The following is an 18485-nucleotide window of genomic DNA, read 5'->3' as shown; positions in this document are numbered from 1 at the left end:
AAAAGCTTTCTATAATGACCAGCATACACTTGTATACCATCATTAAACCAAATTTAAAAAATAGCAGGGGCGCCTGAGTGTCTCAGTCGGTTAAGCACCCGACTTCGGCTCAGGTCATGATCGCGCGGTCCGTGAGTTCGAGCCCCGTGTCGGGCTCTGTGCTGACAGCTCAGAGCCTGGAGCCTGTTTTGGATTCTGTGTCTCCCTCTCTCTGACCCTCCCCCATTCATGCTCTGTCTCTCTCTGTCTCCAAAATAAATAAACGTTAAAAAAAATTTTTTTTTTAAAATAGCAGATTTAGAGAAATGAAGTTTGAGTTTTAGTTTCAAATTTCCCATTAATTACCTGTAAGACCTTGAGGAGCTGACTTAAATATTAGGGAGTTTCACTTGAATAATCTACAAAATTCAGTCCTTTTCAGTCAAAAATTCCATTAATCCAACTTTTGGAACACATTACAGTGATATCTCTCTCTCTCTCTCTCTCACACACACACACACACACAATCATTAAAATTTCAATATGCAGTGTAACATCAACCTTAAATAATAAGTATCAATGGCTATATCATCATTTTGGATGAGTTTCACAGAACTGAAAATTTTATCATTTTTAAAAAGAACACAGGAAATGCTATTACTTGAAGTTTTGGTACAAAAACATATTAAAAATTATTTTGATCAGTGAGAAAACTTTTCAAATTGCTAAAAGTATACTTTCCTCTGAAAGTAGAAGCTATTTTTAAGTAGCTGCTGACCACATTATACTCTACCACTTTGATTCAAAATCGTATCACAACTTTAAAATCTAAAACACAAAAAAAACTTAACATTTTAAAATATGTTCATTAACAAAATATGATTTAAAAAATACAAATAAGAGCACAATAAAATTCTCTTGGAGTAAAGTTATATGATCATTGCAAAGTCTCTGATGTTTCTCAAACTAAAGATGTGTCAGAGCCTCCCAATCCAACCATAGCAGCTGACTTTTTATCTCTTATGTATTGACTATCATGTAAGATTTTCATTTCATGAGTTCTGCAGTGGGTGAAAAACCTTGAAGAGGACTAAGAGAAAACCTCTGGAAAGATACGCAAGAAATGGTCATACTTTGGGAAGGGTCATTTGATGTCAAGGAAACTCTTTTTGTACCTTGGGAATTTTGAGCCACCAAGACAATTGCCAGATTTTGAAGCAGTATAAGCAGGCTGACTTGAGAGCTATACTGGGAATCTCTGTAGAGATGACTCTCCAACAATCTTTCAGGGTTAAGGATACAGGTACTCACTAGGTTCTCAATTTAAGGGGCAAAAACAAACAAACAAACAAACAAACAAACAAACAAACAAACAAACAAGGCGACGGATAGGAAACCTGAGGTTTATTAAACTTTAGCACAGCTTTAGAACAATTCAACTCCTGGGTGCCTGGGTGGCTTGGTCGGTTGAGTGTCTGACTTCGGCTCGTCGGCTCTGTGCTGACAGCTCAGAGCCTGGAGCCTGTTTCAGATTCTGTGTCTCCCTCTCTCTGCCCCTCCCCTGTTGATGCTTTCTCTCTGTCTCAAAAATAAACGTTAAAAAAAAAAATTTAGAACAATTCAACTCTGATAGATAAATTGGAAGTAATAAGTCCCTCAGCCACTTGAGCAACAGAAAAAAAAAAGGGTGGGGGACCCTGTCAGGGAGGTAACACTGTTTGAAGCCTCTATGGTTCTTTCATATACAAGGTCTAGCACACAATCAAAAATTACTAAATATACTAAGTGACAAAAACATGACCAATAATTAAGAGAAAACTAGATCCACAGATGATCCAACAATAAAGTTCACACACAAGGACAACTATTTAAAATAATTGTGGGGGTGCCTGGGTGGCTTAGTCAGTTGAGCATCTGGCTCTTGGTTTTGGCTCAGGTCATGATCTCCTGGTTCATGGATTCAGGCTCATGTTGGGCTCCATGATGACAGTACAGAGTCTGCTTGGGATTCTCTCTCTCTCTCTGCCCCTTCCCCTCTCGCGCGTGCTCTCTCTCTCTCTCTCAAAATAAATAAACTTAAAAAAGGTAGTGTTATAGCAAAATACTATTAAAGAATAAAATAATTCTGAATAAGGTACTAGAGCAAAAAGCGACAAAACTGATGAGGTGGAAAATTTCACCAATGAATTAGGATATAAAAAAAATGTAAATTCTAAAACTGAAAAATACAATATATATGAAATTAATAACTCAATATATTAGTTTTATAGTAAACTGGACACAGCAGACCATAGGATTAGAAGGTAAGTCAGTAAAAAATACCAAACTATAACATGAGAAAGAAAGTAGGAAAGAAGAAAGAAGACTAGAAGAGAGGGGAAAAGTTGGAGGAAAGGCTTAAGATAAATGGAAGATATGCTCAAAATGTCAATATACATACAATCAAGGTTCCAGACAAGAGCAGAAACAGATATAAGCAATATTCAAAGAATAACAGTTTTACAAAACTGATGAAAGAAATCAATTCAGGGATTCAAGACACTTTGCCAACTCCAAGCAGAATATACTCAAAGAACACCATACCCAGGAAATCATCATCAAACTATAAAAGGAATGAGTGAAAAAAGAAAAAATTCATATAAAAAGCATAGAAAAAAATTCAGCTGACCTTCAAAGAAACAGTAAGATTGACAGCAAATTTCTCAACAGAAACAAAAGAAACCAGTATATAACAGAATGATAGTTAAAAGGACAAAAGAAAATAACTGCCAATCTAGAATATAGTAAATATCCTTTACATAACCAGCAAAAATATCCTTTAAAAATTAAGGTAGAGGGGCGCCTGGGTGGCGCAATCGGTTAAGCGTCCGACTTCAGCCAGGTCACGATCTCGCGGTCCGTGAGTTCGAGCCCCGCGTCAGGCTCTGGGCTGATGGCTCGGAGCCTGGAGCCTGTTTCCGATTCTGTGTCTCCCTCTCTCTCTGCCCCTCCCCCGTTCATGCTCTGTCTCTCTCTGTCCCAAAAATAAATAAAAAACGTTGAAAAAAAAAATTTAAAAAAATAAAAAAATAAAAATTAAGGTAGAGGCACCTAGGTGGCTCAGTCAGTTAAAGCATCCGACTTTGGCTTAGGTCATGATCTCGCAGTTTCATGAGTTCAAGCCCCCTGACTGGCCTCTGTGCTGACAGTATGGAACTTGCTTGGGATTCTCTGTCTTCCTCTCTCTCTGCTCCTCCCCCACTCATGCTGTCTCTGTCTCTCTCAAAATAAATATATAAACTTAAAAAAAAAATCAAGCATGATGCTTGTTTTAAAAACTAAGGTGGAGGAGGAACACCTGGGTGGTCAGTTGGGTTAAGCATTCGAGTCTTGGTTTCAGCTCAGATCATGAGCTCTCGGTTCATGTGTTCGATGGAGCCCCATGTTGGGTTCCGGGCTGACAATCCAGAGCCTGCTTGGGTTTTTTTTTCTCCCTTTCCCTCTCTCTTTGCCTTCCCCTCCCCGGTACACACGCACATGCACATGGACTCTCTCTCAAAATAAACAAACATTAAAAAAAAAAAAAAACAACTTTAAAGTATTAAGGTGGAGGAGAGGACTCTGGGAAGATGACAGAGTTAAGAGCACCAGGAGTCTATCAGCATCTAGACAACAATCATACCTGCAGAATCTGCTTTGGAACTCTGAAGTCTACTGAATGCTTAAAACTTCCATGGAAAGACCTGTGGTTTTTATTTTAATTGTGATTAATTTTGGTCAATTTCAGCTCTCAGCACAGCAATAGCTACCCATCCCCCACCCTGAGCCACATAGCAAGGAGCAAAGCACATGTTTCTATAGCAGCTTGCAGGAGCCAGGATGGGAAAATAGGACTCTGTCCAACAAATATCAAATATTTGTGCTCTGATTGCTGACTGCTGCTTCTGATCATGGAGGTACAGAAAAAGAGCTGGGCAACCATTGTTGTCCCATCTCCCCTCATTGTTGTAAGCCTCACTCCTCCCACTAAAGTGACTTCCAGGGGACTTAATTGCCTGTTCCCATATTCCCCCCCCCCCACCTCCATTTTTCTCTTTTTCCCCTTTTGGGAGCCAGACATTGGAGACCAAGACAAAAACAACTGCATATGAAGGGAAAAATAGAAAGTGATCATGCATGCCCAGAATGTGCACAGAAAAGACATTAAGTTTACATCTTAGGCTGACCCTTGGCACGGAGATAGCTTATAACAAACAACAAAATAAAAACAAAAACAAGGTGGGAGGGACAAAAAAGGATGGAAAACCCTAAGGAAGGACAAAAATCTGATTTCCAGAGTTTCACATTGTTATATTAAGATGTCTAGCATTCAACAACAACAACAACAAAAACCACATAAGGTATGTGAAGAAACAGGGAAGAGTAGCCCATTCAAAGAAAAACTGTTCCTGAAGAAGACCTGATGGCAGATATATTAGACAAAGGCTTTAAAACAACTGTCTTAAAGGTATTTAAGGAACTAAGGAATATGTGGAGAAAGTTAAGAAAATGAGATATGAATAAAATGGAAATATAAAGAGACAGAAAAACTAAAACAAAACCAAAAAAAATTCTGCAGCTGAAAAATACAATAACTGAAACGAAAATTTCACTTCTGGGATACACAGGCACATGTGAGTAGGCAGAAGAAAGAAAGTAAACCTGAAGATAGGACAATGAAAATTATCCTGTCTGAAAAACACAAAAAGACTGAAGAAAATAAACAGAGGTCAAAGGGACCTATCTACCAACAAGTAGATCAAGATATGCATTGTGTAAGTCCTATAAGGAGAAGAGAGGGAAAGAGGTAGAGAAAATATTTATGTATGTATGTATGTATGTATTCATTCATTAATTCATTGTTTAAAAAAAACTTTTAATTTGAGAGAGAGAGAACAGGAACAAGGGAGAGGGGAGAGGAGGGAGAGAGAGATGGAGGGGGAGAGGGGAGGATAGGGAGAGGAGGGGGGCGGGGAGAGAATCTTAAGCAGGACCAATGTGGGGCTCAATCCCATGACCCTGGGATTGTGACCTGAGCCAAAATCGAGAGTTAGATGCTCAACTGACTGAGCCACCCAGGCACCCCAGTAAAGAAAATATTTAAAGAAATAATGGCTGAAAACATCCCAAATTTGATGAAAGACATGAATATAAATATCCAGGAAGTCCAGTGAACTCCAAGTAAGAGGAACTCAAAGAGACCCACACTGAGACACATTATAATCAAGCTGTTGAAAGACAAAGAGGATCTTGAAAACAGACAGACGTGAGCTCAGATACAAAGGAACCCTCAATAAGACTATAAGCAGATTTCTCATAAGAAATTTTAAAGCCCAGAAGCAGTGGGCTGATATATTCTAACTGCTAAAAGAAAAAAAACTGGCAACCAAGAATCCTACATCTGACAAAACTATTCTTCAAAAGTGAGACAAGAAATAAGACATTCCCAGATTAAAAAAAAAAAAAAAAAAAAAAAAGCTAAGGGAGAGTTCACTACCACTAGACATGTCTTACAAGAGATGCTCAAGGGAATCCTACAAAATGAAATAAAAAGACACTAGACAATAAACTCAAAGCTGTGTGAAGGAATAAAAATCTCAGCAAAGGCAAATACATGGGCCATTGTAAGTTAATATTATTGTAACAATGATTTATAACCATTTTCTAAAAATGTTTATTTACTTATTTTTGAGAGAGAGAGAGAGAGAGAGACAGAGACAGAGACAAAGATAGAGGGAGACACAGAATCCAAAACAGGCTCCAGGCTCTGAGCTGTCAGTACAGAGCCCAACGTGGGGCTCGAACTCACAAACTGTGAGATCATGACCTGAGCTAAAGTTGGATGTTCAACCAACTGAGACATGCAGGTGTCCCTATAACCATTTTTTTACACGATTTAGGAGACTAATACATTAAAAAGAACCAACTATTGGTCTAAAAGCTAGTATTATTGTAACTGGCATATATGTCCACATTTTGTTTTCTACATAACTTAAACTAATACATTTATTTATTTGCAAATACTTCTTAATTTGTAAAAGATGTTTAGGAGGAAAGCTGCATCTGCTCAAGGTACGGGTTTTACATGACTATTTTGTTTAGGTCCCATGCACTTAAGAGGCACTGAGGTTAATTTAATTATGACTGTCCCATGCTGAGTATCATAAAAAGACTGTCACGACTGCACAGTGAGGTAATGTATAGTTACCAACCTTGACGTTTATTTTGCTGTCAACTAGATCAAGACAAATGCATTTAAAAGAATTATTTATGTTTTGGAGCATACAATGTACAAAGATGCAATCAACAAATGAAAGGGGTGGGAACGGATCTGTAAAGAAGTAGAGATTTATTATGTTATTGAAGTTAAATTAGTGCAAATTCAAATTACAGTGTTCTAACTTTAGGATATTAAATTCAATCTCCACAGTAACCACATATACACACAAAAACAGCTATAGAATATACACAAAAGGAAATGAGAAATAAATTTAAACATTTCACTAAAACAATCAACTAAATGCAAAAGCAATGCAGAAATATGGAACAAAAAAAGATAAAATATGTAGAAAACAAACAGCAAAACTACAGAATTGTTTATCAGTAATTACTATAAATGTGAATGGATTAAACTCTTCAAAAGAGTTTGGCAAAACAGATAAAAAGACATGATCCAAATATATGCTATCTATAAGAGACTCACTTGAAATCCAAAGACACAGAGAGTAAAAGAATGGAAAAAGATAGTCCATGCAAATGGTAACTTAAAAGAGATTAAAGATGGCTATACTAATATCTGAAAAATAAACTTTAATTCAAAAAAGAGACAAAGGACATTATATGTAATAAAAGGTTCAATACAGCAAGAAGACGTAACAATTATAAACATTTATGCACCTAATGACAGACCATCAAAATATCTGAAGCAAAACTGACAGAACTGAAGGGAGAAACAGTTTTATAACATTTGGAGACTTCAATACCCCATCACAATAATGGATAGAACAAGCAGACAAAAGGAAATTAGAGAAACAAAGGATGTAAACAGCACAATATTCCAACCAGATCTAACACACATATACAGAACACTCTACCCAACAAAAGCTGATATAGTCTTCAAGTACAACTGGGCCACTTTCCAACATAGATCATATGTTAGAACACAAATTAAATATCAATAGATTTAAGAAAAACAGATATCACACATAGTGTCTTCTGGGATCATAAGAGGAGTAAGTCAGAAGTGAACAGAAGAAAAATGGGAATATCCATAAAATTGTAAAAATTAAACAAAAGATTTTAAAATAACCAAAAGGCCAAAGAAGAAATCACAAAATAAATTACAAAATACTTAAGAGACAAAGGAAAGTAAACACACAATATACCAAAACTTATGAGATGTAGCAATAGTGATGCTAAGGAGGAAATTTAGAATTATAAATGCTTATACTAAAAAACAAAAAAAGCTCTCAAATCAAAACAACCTAACTTTACAACTTAAAGAACTAGAAAAGGGGGCGCCTGAGTGGCTCAGTAGGTTGAGCATCAGACATAAGATTGAGCCCCACTGAGCTTATACCACGGAGCCTTGCTTAGGACTTTCCCCCTCTCTCTCTGCTCCTCCCCCACACGTGCACGCGTGCAAGTTCGGGCTCCCTCTGTCTCAAATAAATAAGAAAACTTAAAAAAAGAAAGAAAGAAACTAGAAAAAGGAGGAAAAAATAAGCCCAAAGCTAGCAGAAGGATGAAAATAACAAAAATTGGGGTGCATGGGTGGCTCAGTTGGTTAAGCGTCTGACTTCAGCTCAGGTCAGGATTTCACAGTTTGTGGATTCGAGCCCTGTGTCAGGCTCTGTGCTGACAGCTTAGAGCCTGGAGCCTGCTTTGGATTCTCTCTCTCTCTCTCTCTCTCTCTCTCTTTCTCTCTCTCTCTCAAAAATGAATAAACATTTAAAAAAATTAACATCTTAAATAAATAAGTAAAAATCCATTGATGATAGAAGTCTGAGTTTACTTAAAAAAAAGAAAATAAAGATTAACAGAGATAAATGAAATAAAGAACAGAAAAACAATAGAGAAAAGCAATAAAACCAAAAGTTGGTCCTTTGAAAAGATTAAGAAAATTGACAAGGTTTAGTGAGATGGACTAAGAAAAAAAGAGAGAACACAAAATACTAAAATTGGAAATGAAAAGGGGAAGATTACTACTGATTCTATAGAAATAAAAAGAGTTATAGGAGAATTCTATGAAATATTGTACACCAACAAATTGGAGAACCAAATTTCTGGGAATAAAAAAACTATCAGGTCTAAATCATGAGAAACAGAAAATATGAATAGATCTATAACTAGTAAAGTGATTTAATCAGCAGTTAAATATCTTCTGATAAAGAAAAGCCCTGGACCTGATGGCTTCACTGATGAATTCCACCAAACATTTAAAGAACTAATACCAATCCTCCCAAACTTCTGAAAAAACAGAAGCGGGAATACTTCATAATTCATTCTATGAGGCCAATATTACCCTGATACCAAAGCCAGACAAAGACACAACAAAACAAGAGATCCGTAGATCTTTTATAAACATCAATGCAAAAATCCTCAACAAAATACTTGCAAACAGAATTCAGCAGCATATTAAAAGGATTACATACTATAACCAAGCAGAACTTTTTTCCTGGAATGCAAGGATGAGTCAAACATAAAAAAATGTAATATGCCCAATTACTAGAATGAAGGGGAAATGCCACATGATAATCTCAATTCATGCAAGAAAATCATGTAACAAAATTCAACACCTTTTTCAATAAAAAATGTAAAAAAAAAAAAAAATAGAAAGAAACTATCCTAACATAATCAAGGCCGTACATGAAAATCCCAGAAAACATCATACACAAGGTTGAAAGACTGAAAGTTTTTTCTCTAAGATCAGGAACAAGGCAAAGATGTCTGTTTTCACCACTTTTATTCAACATAGTACTGGAAGTTCTAGCCAGGGTAAATATACAAGAAAAAGAAATAAGAGGCATCCAAATTGGAAAGGAAAAAGCAAAAACCATGTTTGTATATATAATGTATAAAACCCTAAAGACTCCACCAAAAGAACTATAAACATATCCAAAAGTAGCAGAATCAAAGTTAACTCACAAATATCAGTTGCATTTCTGTACACTAAGAATGGACAATCTGAAAAGGAAAAATTCTATTTACCAAAAAATTCTATTACAATAGTATCCAGAGGAATAAAATACTTATAAATTAACTTAACCAATGAGGCTAAAGACTTGTACAATGAGAGCTACAAGACATTGGTTAAAGAAACTAAAAACATAAATAAAGGAAAACTCATCTCATGGTCATGGAAGGTTTAATATTGTTAAGACGTCAATACCGTTGACTCCTGAGCTACATGGATTTGAAATGCACAGGTCTACTTCCATACAGATTTTGTGGATAAATACTGTAAAATGTATTTTCTATTCCTTGTTTTCTCAAAATTTTCTTTTCTCCAGCTTACTTTACTATAATACAGTATATAATACCTATAATGTACAAAATCTATGTTAATCAACTATATTATTGGTAAGGCTCCTGGTCAACAGGAGACTATTAGTAAAGTTTTGGGGAATTCACAAGTTATACACAAATTTTTGAATGTGCAGGGTGTCAGTGCCCCTAACCCCAAATTGTCAATTGTATATCTATGTCTGTCTGTATCTATGTCTATATCATATCTATATCTACATCCATATCCATATGTGTATCTATACCTATCTATCTATCTACCTACCTCATGTTCTTTATCCATGCATCCATTGACAGTAGGTTGTTTCCATATCTTGGTATTATAAATAAAGTTGTAATGAACATGGGGGTGCAGGTATCTTTTTAGGTTCTTGTTGTGTTTTCTTTGGATAAGTACCCAGAAGTAGAATTGTTGGATCATATGGTAGTTCAATTTTTTTATTTTTTGAGGAAACTCCATACCTGTTTCCATAGTGGTTGTGCCAATTTACATTCCCACCAACAGTGCAGAGTTCCCTTTTCTCCAAATCCTTGCCAACACTTGTTACTTCTTATCTTTCTGATAACAGCCAAACAGGTGTGAGAATACCTCACTGTAGTTTTGATTTGCATTGCCCTGATAACTAGTGAAGGTGGGCATCTTTGCATGTACCCACTGGCTGTCTGTAAGTAAGTCTTCTTTGGGAAAATGTCTATTCAGATCCTCTGCCCCAAAAGACAGTCTTTTAAATAAAAGATGCTAGGTCAACTGGATATCACATCACTATGGAAAATAATGTACCATGATCTCTAAACTTACACAATTCACAAAATTACGTCCCAAGTAGAACACAGATCTAAATGTATACGAAGTATACAAAACAAAACAAACAAACAAAAAACCATAGCAAACCATCTTTGTGTCTTTGAAGCAGCCAAACTAGCAATTAAAAAAGGCACTATAACAACAATGAAAAATACATTAATTGTACTGTATTAAATCTGTCATGAAAAGACAGAATGAGTGACAAGTCAAGCCAAAGGCTAGAAAAAGATATCAGCAATACATATGCCCAATACCTAGGGACAGGTCTATGACTGTTTGGGGGTAAGGGTTGGGGCAAGAAAACTGTGAGTTCCTAAACAAAAGGCAAGCCTAAGACTGAGGTTAGACTAGGATGAGAGACAATATACTTACCCTCAGTCATGATCCTCGTAACGAGGGAAAAAAGAAAAGTGAAGAGAGAAAGGCTATTTCTAGAGAAGACAGTGATAGGAACTTAATTTACTCTCTTGCCTGACATAATCAAAAGGTGGGGAGGATTATAAACATCATTTTTCAAGGCACTGGGCACACATAATGAAGAACAATGAAGTTGTCCATTTTCCTTCCTTGGAAGAGTTTCCAGGCTGCATTGTAAGGAAGGAAAAAGCCAGGTGGAACCTGGCTGACTTCCTGAGTTAAGGAAGTAGAGCTGAGAGTCCAGGCTGATCAAGGTATTAGAGTTTGTAGGATAGAGTAAGGAAAGAGCAGCACAGAGAAAGAACTCTAGCTATCTGTAGAAGGTTCTCTTCTCGTAGTCAGATGAGAATTGATCGGCACATAAGTGTGTGAGCCAGGAAAAGGGAAGAAGTCAGGGAAAGAAACGCCTAAAGAATTAGAAGTAGCAATGCCCAGAATTCATGCAGAGCCAGCAATAGAACCTACTCTCACCAACCAGGTTGAAAATCGGGTAAAGTACATGAGAGTCCTTTGTAAATAATGGAGAATAATTAGCTTTTTACTGAACAAAGCTCTAGTAGTGCTTAATAAATCTTATTATCAAAACCTGGAAGAATCACTGTTTGCCAATACTTATAGCAATACAAAAATATCCAGAACACCCCAAGGTAAAACTCACAGTCTCAAACATCCAATAAAAAAACTACCAAGAATGCAAAGAATCAGAAAAACGAGATCCAAAATGAAGAGAAAAACTGATCAAAACTCACCCAAAATTAAGTAATGTTACAATAAGCAAAAACTTTAAAACAATAAATATTCAAACCATTAAGTAGAGTCATAGATTTTTTTTAAAAGGCCTAACTCAAAGTTCTAAAAATAAAAGCCATAACAAAGTAAAAATTACACTGAATAGGAAAAATGGCACAGTAGACATTGCAGAAAAAAAAAAAAATTAGTGAACTTGAAGACACAGCAACAGAAACTAGTCAAAATGAAACAGAGAGAAAAGAGAATTAAAACAAAGCACTAGTGAGCTGTGGGACAATTTTCAAGCAGCCTACAATACTTGTAACTGGATTCCCCAAAGGAGAAAAGAGAGAAGAAAAGGGATTAAAAAAACTTATTTTTGAAAGGAGCAATGATGAAAAAATTTTCTAAATTTTTCTAAATTGGATAAAAACTATTAACCTACAGTTCCAAGAAGTTCAATGAAACCCAAGACAAGACATATGAAGAAAACCACACCAAAGCACATTATAATTAAATTGCTCAAAACTAGTGATAAAGAGAACATCTTAAAACAACTGAAGGGGGGAAAGAGACACATGCACAGAGACTCAAAGATAAGCATGACAGAAAAGATGCAAGACAGAAGACAATGAAGCATTATCTTTAAAATACCAAAAGAAAAAAAAAAATCTGTCAACCAAGAATTCTATAAACCAAAAATATCTCTCAAAAACAAAGACAAAAAAAAAATACTTTTTCAGTCTTATAAAAGCACTATCCCCTTTGCACTAAGAAATGCACTATGAAAAGCACTATGCCTAAGCACTAAGAAATGCCCTTTGAAGAGAAGGAAAGAAAACCAGATAGAAATAGGGATTTATACAAAGGATTGAAGAATATCATAAATGGCAATTACAAAGATAAATACGTGATTGTTTTCTCATTAATTTCTTATTGTTATTTTCTACAGATATTAAGAAAAAATAAAAGAATCCTTATAAACTTTATGCCAATACACTGAACAACTTAGTTGACATGGACAAATTTCTTGCAAGAAACATATCACCAAAACTCACTGAAGAAAGAGATAATATGAATACTCCTGTATCCATTTTAAAAATAGAATTTGCAGTTAAAAAAATCTCCCTATCACCCAAATGTGAAAGACCAGCCCCCTCTGTGTTACAGGTGGATGGGCATGGCTGAAAGTTGAGGGGGAAGTATGAATACTGAAGAAAACCCTCTAAGAACTAAGTCCACACCTTAACACAAACCAATACCAACATACCATCAGAAAACTTTGAAGCACTGAAGGTAATGACGGTAGCAACAGACCCAAACCCAGCTCAACTCCTGAGCAGGTTGACTAAACCTACCCACACACACTAATGACCATATAGAAAAGTGCTCATTTTGGGGCCATAAATACAAGTTAACTGTCTCTACTATTCTACACAAAGTATCTGGAATTCAAGAAAAAATTTCAAGACACAAAAACAACCACTTATATTCAAGATAGAAAGCAATCAACAGGACCAGGCTAAGAAATAACCCACAGTTTAGAACTACCAGACAGGCACTCCAGCATGACTAGAATATATTAAGGGGTCTATTAAAAAGTTGGACAATATGCATGAGTAGATAGGTAATTACAATAGAGTAATGGGAACTGTAAGAAAAAATCAAATGGAAATGGTAGGGGGAGAAAAAACCAACAACAATGATTCAAAGATAAAGAATTCCTTTTCCAGGCTTATCAGGAGATTCCAATACAGTTTAGGAAGGAATTAATAAACTTAAAAATAAGTCCAAAAAATTATTAAACATGAAACACAAAAAGAAATAACAGTAAAGAAAAATTTACAGGTCATCCAAGAACTGTGGGACAGTATCAAATTGCCTAACATAGTTTTATTTGAAGCCCCAGAAAGAGAAAAGAGAGAATAGGATAAAAGAAACATGAGGGAATATGGCTGGGAATTTTCTAAAATACAATGAAAAACATCAAACCACAGATCCAAGAAGCTCAGAGAATCCTAAGCAGGATGAATATCCTCCCATCAAAACAAATCACCACCTAGATACATTATAATAAAACTTCTAAAAACTAAAGATGAGGGGTTGTGAGAGAATCAATGTGGTGTTTGCAAGGGAGAGGATTTCAATCCATTTCCACACATCTTAATCCTTAAGCCAAAATACGAAAGTTTTTAGAAGTTCCTGGAGAACTGTACTGGAGAGTACTTTTTGGAAAGGTTACTGAAATGCCATGTGTCTCATCCTTCCCCAAGGAGTAGATACCAATAGTATTACCTCTTGAACCCATGTCCAAAAAGAAGGAACTTCAGGGCTATTACTCAGAGATCTTGACGTATGTGACCAGCAGCTTGAAGAATACATTAGACTGGTGTGATTCACATTTAAGAAACCTAAAGGGCAAGAGATGGGCTAGCTAATGACTCCAGGATGTCAGAGTGAAAAAGGCTTATTGATATGTTGGAATGAGCACTTCGATACTGTGTCAGTGAAGATCATGCAAATGCTCACTATGGATCAGAGATGCATCACATGGAAGAGAGAGAGAACACTGTCAGAGACACTGACCACAGAAAGAAGCTGGAGGTTCCTTTGAATACACAGGAGCCAAGAAAAGAGTAAGCAAGCATCAACTGAAGAAGAGATATATTTGCTTCCCACAAGGAAGCTACAGGACAGAGAACTCTAGCAATCAGGAAGAATTTCTGAATTATCAACAAAATTACTTATATAAGAAGTGTGGATCCTGCTTGGGATTCTCTCTCCCTCTCTCTCTGCCTCTCCCCCCTCTCAAAATAAACAAACATTTTAAAAAAATGGAAAAGCCATGTGGAAAAAAAGCAGTAAATAGAACTATCCTTGAGGAAGCTCAAATGTTAGACTTACTAAACAAAAACTTTAAATCACTTCTTTCAAATACGTTCAAAGACAAAAGAACCACATGTAAAGAACTAAATGAGAATAAGAGAATGATATCTCTCAAATTAGAGAATATAGAGATAAGTTTTTGAAGTACCAGAAATTTGGAGTTGAAAAGTATAATAGCTGAAATAAATAACCCTCGAGAGAGGCACATCATATTTGAGCTTGCAGAAGGAAGAATCAGTAAACTTGAAGATAAATCAATTGGGATTATCTAGTTTGAGGAACATAATGAAAAAAGAATGGAGAAAAATGAACAGAGTCTTAGACTTGTGGGATAGCATTAAACATATCAACATGAGCACAAGGGGACCCAAATGGAGGAGAAAGAAAGGCGAAATAGTATTTAAAGAATTAATGGCCTACGATTTCCCAAATTTAATGAAGAGCATTATCTACACATCCAAGAATCTCAACAAACTCCAGCTTGGATGAACTCAAGAATATTCATACCTAGACACACAATAAATGGCTGAAAACCATTTAAGTATGTGATGTGTAACTTGAATGCATCGTTGAAGATCTTAAAAAAAATTTTTTTTTAATCTTTATTTTTGAGAGACAGAGACAGAGTGCAAGCGGGGGAGCAACAGAGAGAGGAGACACAGGATCTGAAGCAGGCTCCAGGCTCTGAGCCGTCAGCACAGAGCCTGACGCGGGGCTGGAACTCATGATCCGTGAGTTCACGACCTGAGCCGAAGTCGGACGCTCAACTGACTGAGCCACCCAGGTGCCCCACCCCCATTTTTAAAAATGTTTATTTATTTTTGAGAGAGAGAGAGAGCACAAGCAGGGGCAGAGAGAGAGGGAGACACAGAATCTGAAGCAGGCTTTAGGCTCTGAGCTGTCAGCACAGAGCCCGACGCATGGCTCAAACCCACAAACTGAGATCATGACCTGAGTCGAAGTCGGATGCTTAACTGACTGAGCCACCCAGGTGCCCCAATGATTTTTTAGATTATATCTTACTGAATGGCTCCAGGAAACAACTTCAAATTTCATGAAAAGAGATGTTTTTCTTGAGATTAATTAAATGAGATCTGGTCTCAAAAATGAGAGGCAAAAGTGCACAGAATATAGCAGAGAAAGAATATGAAAACTGAAATTGATAACTATATTCTGGGGGTTATTTGGGTAAAGCATTATCAAGATAACGTACAGGTAACTACTCTATTCACCTCAAACCTCTTTCCCAGGCTCATTACTTTTCCACTCCCAGAAAACGGCAAGTAACTTATTCTAAAGGAGAATGAACAAATCATTAAATCCTTCAGAAAAATACAGTTTGATGTAATTTCATCACCTAGGAATTTTCCCTGTGTTTTTCTATTGACTTCTCAACTATAGCAGCTTGGGAATATGTCCCTTTTTAATTAATAGATAAAAATTTAAACATATGCATAAGTAGGGAAATTAGCATAATGAACCCCCAGGTAGCCATTATTGAGCTTCAATAATTATGAAGTCATGGCCAATCTTTTTTCATTACACTCCCCCAGTGTCTCCTCCACTTATTTTGAAGCAAATTCAGGCTATCATTTTAACTGTAAATATTTTAGTATATATTGCTAAAAGATAAGAGCTTTTTAAAACACATAACCACAATATCATAACATCTAAGAAATTTTAAATTCCTAAATGTAATCAAATATCCGGTTGGTATTCAAATTTACAATTATGTCAATTTTTTGAAACACTGAATCAGTATCCAAATGAAGTTTACATACCAGGATTGGATAATGTGTCTCTTAAATCTCTTTTAAGCTATAGGGGTGTGTGTATCTTGTAATTTACTGTTGAAGAAACAGTTATTTATCATCTTCCACATGCCTGGATTTTGCTGATTGTACCCTAATAATATAATATATTCCTCTATCTTCTGTAGTTCTTATAAAATTGTGGTTGGATATAGCAGTTTGACCAGAGTAGATTCATTTTTGCTGGGGGAAGACTGTTGATGCTGTGTTCTCTTGCCTAAAGGTTCATAATGTCTGATTGTCATGTTCTGTGATGTTAGCAGCTGTTGGTGATTAACGCTTAGGGATCTTTAGGGGTTACCCAATGGTTATAATTACCTAATCCTATTATTCTTTCTTCATTTAATTAGAATATTTCTATAAAGAGAAACTTCTCTTTATCTAGTATTTGGTTACTTTGTAGTAGCATTTTTCTAAGATAAGATAAATGCTTAACTTTTTTCCCTTTAGTTACCAATTTCCAAAATGAGTTGGTTAACTAACATCATCTACTGGTAGCTAATTAGTTTTGCTTTAAATATCATTATAAATTCATGGGCTCAATATACTTGATATGTTTCAACCCACAATAGTTATTATTCTAATACTCAAATTGTTCCATCTTTGCCCTGTGGAAGCTTTTTCATGCTTGGCTCCTGTGAACACATCAGTTAACTCAGCAAGCCTGGGTTGGTCAAACACTGCACATTCTCAAGAAGGGCCTGTTTTTGTGGCCACTGGCTAGATTATTACTTTCCTAGGGCTGCCATAACAAATTACCACAAACTACATGGCTTAAAACAGTAGAAATTTATTGTCTCCCAATCCTGATGGAGGCCAGAAATGTAAAACCAAGATGTGGCAGGGCCATACTTCCTCTGAAATGGGGAGAATCTTTTCTTGCCTTTTCAGGTTCTGGAGTTGCCAGCAATCCTTGGTTTTTCTTGGCTTGTAGATACAGCACTCCAACCACTGCCTCTGTTGTCACATGGCTATCTTCTTACTGTGTCTGTGTCTCTTTTCTTATAAGGACACCAGTCATACTAGATTAAAGGTCAACCCTCCTTCAGTATTACTTCATCTTAACTGATTACATTTGCAATGACCCTATTTCCAAATAAGGTCAAATACTGAGGTAATGGGGGTTAGGACTTCAACATAACTTTTTGATCGATAGGACTCAACCTGTAACAGCTGGCTCCTGGAAAATGAACTCTTGAAATGCACTGATTAAAAAAATAAAAAGTTCTGGGGCGCCTGGGTGGCTCAGTCGGTTGAGTGTCTGACTTTGGCTCAGGCCATGATCTCATGGTTTGTGAGTTCAAGCCCCACGTCGGGCTCTGTGCTGACAGCATAGAGAGCCTGGAGCCTGCTTTGAATTCTGTGTCTCCCTCTCTCACTGTTCCTCCCCCGCTCATGCTCTCTCTCTCTCTCCTTCAAAAATAAAAAAAAAATTTTAAAAAGTTCTGATAAAAGTGTTTTGCATGCTTGGAGTTTTGAATCCAACTGTACTGGTTTGTCTAGGTAGTTTGTACAAACAAACGTGATTATGGTAAAATCAACTTTCCTTTAGGAGATCTGAAACTTCAGTAACTATAGCCTGTATGATTGACCCCCCAATAAAAACCCTGAACATCTAGGCTCAAGATATCTTCCCTAGTAGATAACATGCTGCACATGTTGTCACAACTCATTACTGGATGGATTAGCACATCCTGTTCAACTCCACTGGGAGGACTCTTGCAAGCTTGCACCTGGTATCCTCCAGATTTCACCTTATGTGCCTTTTGTTTTGCTGATTTTTATCACTGAACTGTAATAAAGTATAACTGAATATAATGACTTGTGAGTCATTCTAACAAATCATGAAATTTGGGAGTGGTCATAGGAACCCCCAACACTGCTCCAAAGCCCTTTTGACATAAACCTAGTAAATGATGATAGTCTTCTAACTTCCTAAAGGGACAAGAAGTTCCAGGGTGATCAAACATTTCTCCAAGGAATCCTGGCTCCTTTCAATGGGAAATAATAACTCAAAGACTGTATTCTGTATGCTAAAGATGGGCATACCTTGGGGTACCTGGGTGGCTCACTTGGTTAAGCATCTGACTTTGGCTCAGGTCATGATCTCATGGTTTGTGGGTTCGAGCCCTGCATCAAGCTCTGCGCTGACAGCTCACAGCCTGGATCCTACTTCAGATTCTGTGTCTCCCTCTCTCTCTGCCCCTTCTGCACTCATTCTCTCTCTCTCTCTCAAAAATAAATAAAACATTACAAAAAAATTTAAGGATGGGCATACCTTAAATACAACTTATTCCAGGAAATTACACTGAATT

At 36.5% G+C, this 18485-nt stretch overlaps 1 protein-coding gene across 8 annotated transcripts in view; it reads right to left on the bottom strand.

Moving 5' to 3' along the window:
* Window positions 1-18485, bottom strand: part of HYCC2 (hyccin PI4KA lipid kinase complex subunit 2) — a 91887-nt gene that overhangs the window by 61015 nt on the left and 12387 nt on the right. Inside the window, exon 1 of one of the 8 annotated variants that reach the window (XM_058709613.1) lies at window positions 9145-9183. The exons of the other annotated variants lie outside the window; for them this stretch is intronic. The gene's annotated coding sequence lies outside the window, so the exon portion shown is untranslated. Of the gene's footprint in view, window positions 1-9144; window positions 9184-18485 lie in introns of those variants that run through there. 8 annotated transcript variants of the gene reach the window in all.

The sequence above is a fragment of the Neofelis nebulosa genome, chromosome 2 (assembly GCF_028018385.1).
Source record: "Neofelis nebulosa isolate mNeoNeb1 chromosome 2, mNeoNeb1.pri, whole genome shotgun sequence".
Classification (NCBI taxonomy): Eukaryota; Metazoa; Chordata; class Mammalia; order Carnivora; family Felidae; genus Neofelis; species Neofelis nebulosa.
Note: the sequence above shows the minus strand (reverse complement) of the source record. Positions and strands in the feature narration are given on the sequence as shown.